Source organism: Ornithodoros turicata, chromosome 1, assembly GCF_037126465.1.
Source record: "Ornithodoros turicata isolate Travis chromosome 1, ASM3712646v1, whole genome shotgun sequence".
Classification (NCBI taxonomy): Eukaryota; Metazoa; Arthropoda; class Arachnida; order Ixodida; family Argasidae; genus Ornithodoros; species Ornithodoros turicata.
This window is the reverse complement of record NC_088201.1, coordinates 5,719,747-5,725,765: the sequence shown is the minus strand read 5'-3', so window position 1 is coordinate 5,725,765 and position 6,019 is coordinate 5,719,747. Positions and strand designations below refer to the sequence as shown.

Genomic DNA, 6,019 nt, shown 5'->3' with positions numbered 1-6,019 from the left:
TCAGTCGACTACTGCGGTGTCTGGAAAAACAGAACCTCATCCCAGGTTAATTTACAGGTTTCCGTAAAGCACGTTGCTCCGCAGACTCCGTAATCTATCTGGTGTCAGACATTGAACACAACATAGCTCAATCTTACATCACGGTAGCAGTCTTTCTAGAGATCAAGGAGCATTCGACACAGTGAGCCATTCCCACGTGCGTCAAGGACTCCTGAATGCCAACGTCGGAGAACGCATGTATAACTGGATTTCCGACTGCTTAAGAGGCAGAAGTATGTATGGGAGATGATGACAACAGATGGGAAAACAAATCCAGTGCCGGTTGAGCAGGGAGTACCACAACGTGGCGTCCTCAGCCCTACACTCTTTAATGTTATGTTCGAACTGACAAAGCTTCTACCCAAATAAAGTTGATATTACCATTTACGCAGATGACGTATACATCTGTGTCAGTGGATGTTACATCAGTTTTATCAAAAAATACGTCAGAACGTGCCTTAGAAGTAATCGCCAGCTTGTTCGAAGAGCGCTGTATGGACCTCTCCACAGGGAAGACGGTATATATTCCATTCACCAGAAAGAAGCTGAAGAATTTCAACCTCAAAGTGCCAGGGGATGGAATCAGACGAACACAGAGTCATAAATTCCTAGGAATAATTCCCAATCAGAACTTGTCCTGGGTGCAACAGGTCAAAAAGCTTCAGCAGACAACCAAGGCTTATACAGATATTATAAAGATTGTGGCCAACGTGAAATCGGGAAAACCATCCGGACTGTTCACCAAAGCATGATAAAACAAACACTGGCTTACAGCATCCCGTACATACACAACGTCACTCCCCATCAAGAAGTGAAGTTAAATTCCATCTTGGGAAGAAGCCTCAGAATCTGCCTGGGAGTACCAAGGACAACCAGGATCTCGCTTCTCTTGGCGGAAGGACACGTGAACCCCCTTCTGTAGCTTTGAGATGCCAAGAAACAGAAATACATTTTATCCGACTCCTAACAGCGCTCCAATCATCAGCTCGTCAGAAAACTGGAAAATCGCTATGAAAGTAATGCTGCACAGACAGTACGGAAGCTCAAAAAAATCTGTCTAAGAAAAGGCTTCACGCTCTTCAACAAGAACAGCCCTTTTGGATCCTACCGCACTCGGAAGTATATACACACAAAAATTACGGGAATCAATAAGAAATCAGAAACTGACGCCTCCGTGCTCAAGACGCTGTCCCTAGCATACCTTCAGGACACCTTCTCATCAAGAACAGTGATCTATACAGATGGTTCCTGTACAGAAGGCAGATCTGCAAGTGTCTTTATCACTGAAACCATGCGGAATGGATACAGGCTCTCACATGGCACCTCATCTACCGCTGCTGAACTACACGGTTTAATCAAAGCACTATGCCACATCAAAAAATCTCATCCGAAAACTTGGCTCATCTGCACAGATTCGAAGACCTCCTTAGAAGCCATCATCAAAAGAAGTGATTTGAATTATCTGGTGTACAAAATACTCACCACCCTCAGCCATGCCATACAGTCAGGTCACAGTATAACCACTGCAGTAGATTCTCTCCCACTGTGGTATATCAGGGAATGAAGCAGCAGACAAAACAGCCAAGGAAGCTCTAAGCAAGACCAAGCTCAGCGCCATACCTTTCTCGAAAGCCAACTCCAAAGCCTATCTAAGGAAAACGACAACCCAAAAATCCAGAGAACTCTGGAAGGCATATCCCTCCTACCTACTGATTATCTCTCTTTCATCGATCCCAATCTGACAGCAATCGTCCCAAGAAGCCTGGAGAAACCATCCACAAAATCCGCCTTTAGGTCAGGTTTATTCACAGACAACACCCTACAGAATAAAACTCACATATCAACTTCGTTATGCCACACATGCAACACCCTGGAAGGCACACTTCCCATCATCATGCAGTGTCCATTTTTCGACATTCACAGGGAACAACTTCAGGCTGTGCTTGATAAGCTTGACTCCCCGACCTTTCGGCTTCTGGAAAATATTTGTTTACTGGCGCTGAAAACAGCAGCAAGTGAAAGTAATGAAAGCCCTCTGCGCATTCTTATAAGACCGGCGGTATACAAATGAGAGACCGAAGGAAACAGTGACCGCTCATGTCAGAACATCGCACGTTCAAGTCACGTCTTCGCAATAGACCTCTCCCTGTTTGTAAACAAATGACGTCATAGTGTTCGACAACGTCACCGGTTTGGTAGGGTTGAACTATGCTCGAAGCTATGGGGCGAAGAAGGTCGCGCCCGAAAACCACGGTCTTGAGGGGATTGCGATGATCCCTGAAAGGGACGCGACCTTCGGTTCTATTTTTCTTTCAATAGGAGGCAGCGAACAAGTGTCCATTCGTGGAAACCAGCTCTCCCCCTCCGATCTGTTTCGGTTTCGGTCTGTCTACCAACGTCATGATGACGTTTCTCGGGTAGAGGTTTATTACACAGAAGCTTAAAAGAAATGGAACAACAGGTGCCCACCAGGGAGACGACGACGACGAAGAAGAATGAAGAAGCGCTGTAATCCGTCACGAGCTCTCGCGCGATGACCAGTCGTGCCGTTTCTTCGAAATCTCAGCCTATACCGAAACAGTTTTCACGTGCAATCACGTGACGCTTGGAGCGCGCCAACTTGAAATAATAACGGTGGTGGTGGTGGTGGTGGTGATAGGGCTTGCCGTTGTCGGCCTCACGTATGTAAATATATAATAACGATAGCGAACGGTACGTTCAGTTTAGCATCGGGCCCTAATAGTCAACCTGCGGAGCTACGTTATACGTCAGCAAATCTGCTAGCGACAGTGGCGCTCTCGTTCGGATGACTTTATGAATAATTTAGAACTCTGAAGGAATCAGACAAGTGTCGCTACAAGACGAAGTTGTTTATAAACGGTATGTGTGTATAAACGGTGACGGTCCCTTTGCGCTGCTCATCGACAACAATACCAGCGGCATGGCTGGGCGGGTGGTGGTGGTGGTAGCCAAGGCCATGCTGAAGACTGGGAGGTTCTGGGTTCGAATCCTACCATCCGGCTGTGCTGTCTCAGGTTTTCCCTGGGTTTTCCGAAGACTTTCCAGACGAATGTCGGCGCAGTTCCCCCCTGAAGTCGGCCCAGGACGCATACTAGCCTCCCTGTCCCCCACACCTTCCTGCTGTCCTCTGTCCATCTGTCCACGTCTGTATTGCGCTCATAGCCACAGTTGCTTCGCAGCGCTAACACAGAATTTTAAACAAAAATCAATCAAGCCGAGAAGATTGCTGGTGTCTCGCTACGGATGGCAGTTATAACTTGCTGCAAATAAATGTTCATATAGCCGTTATTCTACTTAAAAGTATTGGAGAGTTGATCCTTTGCAACGTGTCGGCGTAGCGTTGGACCCGCCATTCGTCCATTGGATACAGCGGACCCGTTTCAAGAACTCTCGTTTCAAGAACCGCCCCAATAGGCTAAACATATAAACATAACAAAAACACATAAACAAACAAAACACATAAACATAAACAAATAAATAAATAAACTCTACGAACTTATCTCTATACCTCTTACACAATGTGTAACAATACGTATATTCCGTAACGTTCTTGCATTACGGGTTATACGGTAACATTTGTCATCAACGGCATTGCACAGCGGGTTGATGCGTCCGCGCGTTGGTGGTAGCCAAGGTGTTGTTGAAGACCTGGAGGTGGTGGGTTCGAGCCCTACCACCCACTGTGCTCTCTGAGGTTTCCGCTGGGTTTTCTGGCACACTTTCCAGGCGAACGCCGGCACTTCCCTTGAAGTCGGCGCCGCAGGACGCATGGCTAACCCCCACTCCTTTTTGCTGTCCTCTCTCCGCGCTCATAGTCACCGTTGCTTCGCGGTGCTAACGTGGAATTAAAAGAAAAAAAAAACATTTGCTCGGTGGACTTTCTTTTTTTCACCATTTTTCATTAGCTTCCTGTTCGAGGTTGAACTTCAAATTGTTTTGCTCCGCTAGATTGGTGGAGATCCAATGTCGGTTCTTCTATGTTGGACCATGGTTGGACTATGGTTGGACTATGTATGGTTGGTAACCGGGGATCAACGACGTGTGGGTTCGAAGCCCGCCACTGACGCTCACAGACTTTTCGTCAAATGATAATTGTTGGCAGAAGGAGAATAGGACAAGCAGAAGAGTATTCTGGGGCAGGTACAGGTATAGCTGCTCGTGTCCAAGACGATCTTTCCAGAGACCCGTCCGACATTCGCAGTGCGTGTCACTGTACAACGTCAGCAGTGTCGTTTCGCGTTGTTGACATGATATAATTGTATTCAGTATTCAACTGGAGCATTGTGGTCAAGTACGTGAAAAAAGTGACCAGCGACGATGTCAAGAATCCGCGTGAGACAGTTGCACCTTTAAAAATGGTGAACCCGTTATACGACGAGACGCGCTGAACCAGCAGTGTGACCCAGAACAGTTCCCCGGGACGTACCTTGTCAAGGACGACGAGATTGTACAGCTCGAGCTTGGCTACGGAATTGTGCCGTTCCACACACGCGCCATACTCCGTCGTCATCACCATCATCGACAGCATCATTAACGTGACAACGGTGTTATCAATTAAAGCGCGTACGTTGGGCTCGGTATCAGTGAATATCCTCACAAAGCGAAATGAGTCGCAGACAGCTACGACGAAACACGTCAGATACCACACGAGGAGGTTGAACGAGAAGACATCGTCTGCAACGCTGCCGTCGTGATAAAAATGTTCGTACAGGGCATGTAAGTCATCGACGAGTCTCCAGCGACCAGCCGTGTAGCTTTCATGCTCTGGGAGAAGCTCGCACGTCGATGTCAACGACGAAATTTGGAGGCAGGCGTTGTGGCAAGCGATGACGTAGAGTACAGAAACCGAAAGGATAGCGGGGATCGTCAAGAGATGTTCCCACATGACGATTATCCAAACGAACGTGTCTTGCGTGTACATGGAATGTGCCACGAGACATAGGGTTAGAAGCAGGCAAGTCACGTAAAACAGGAGAACTACACAACGACTGGCGCTGCTACGTATCGAGGAGTACATCGCGAACGTCTGGTAAGAACGAAAGATTGAAAGAAGTCGGTCCTGGTTAGCGTGACACGTTGCTACAGCGATCATTGCGGCGACAAACTTGCACAGCCGGCAGAGGATGAACGTAAAGTCTGCGAAACCCTCGCAGGGACTCGTCCTGATGATGTAGCAGACGGTCGTGACTTGGAGAAGAGCGAACGAAATGGTCCATGTGAGGGTCACAATCTTGACTGCACAGCTGCGCGGGGACTCTTTCGAGTACGTGGAGAAGAAGCAGCCAATTTGTACGCCAAAACATCCCATGCACCACAAGGGAAGTTGTAGCTCAGTTGGGTACATCGTTCAACAGCCTGAGCCATTTGTTATAGATGCCGGAGTTCGAGTTCCTGTGGGTGGTACCGAAGATGCTCTTCAATAGTCAAAAAAGGAATATCAAACATATTGTAAGGTCGATAGTATGCACATATAATCCTCAGCAATATTCACTGGCCTTGATTTGGTATTCTTTGCGAGAAGTGGAATAAGGGAAAATTGGATTTCAATCATTGTACCGAGGAGAGTCTATATTGGAATGACAATGACATTATCGCGTGGAGCCCTTCACCTTTCTTACCTAGCCGATGGTGACATCGCGTGCTCAAGGACTGGACTGATGAAGGTTGATGATGATGAAATGGTCGAGTGGACGCCTCATTCCCTGTTCACGCTTTTCTCTTCTCTCGCTACTCTTCACCACACTCTAAGAAAAAAAGGAGTAAAACGGGGAGTAATTGCAGCTTCTACTCCCCTAGTCTGCAATTACTCCCCATTTTAGTCCCCTAACCCAACATTTAGTCCCGACATTTACTCCCCAGGACTGCAAATTGTCACTAAACTTCGTGAATGGTCTCCTGAATGCAACAGTCTACATAAATATGTGCCCTTGGTCAATTTGAACGACATAAGGCTGTATAA

At 47.2% G+C, this 6,019-nt stretch overlaps 1 long non-coding RNA gene across 1 annotated transcript; it reads left to right on the top strand.

The window, feature by feature from the left end:
* Positions 1-4,487: 4,487 nt before the first annotated feature.
* On the top strand, positions 4,488-5,615 carry LOC135396832 (uncharacterized). Its single transcript, XR_010423534.1, has 2 exons — positions 4,488-5,089; positions 5,214-5,615. It is a non-coding gene; the product is annotated as an uncharacterized LOC135396832 (long non-coding RNA).
* The last annotated feature ends 404 nt before the right edge of the window (positions 5,616-6,019 follow it).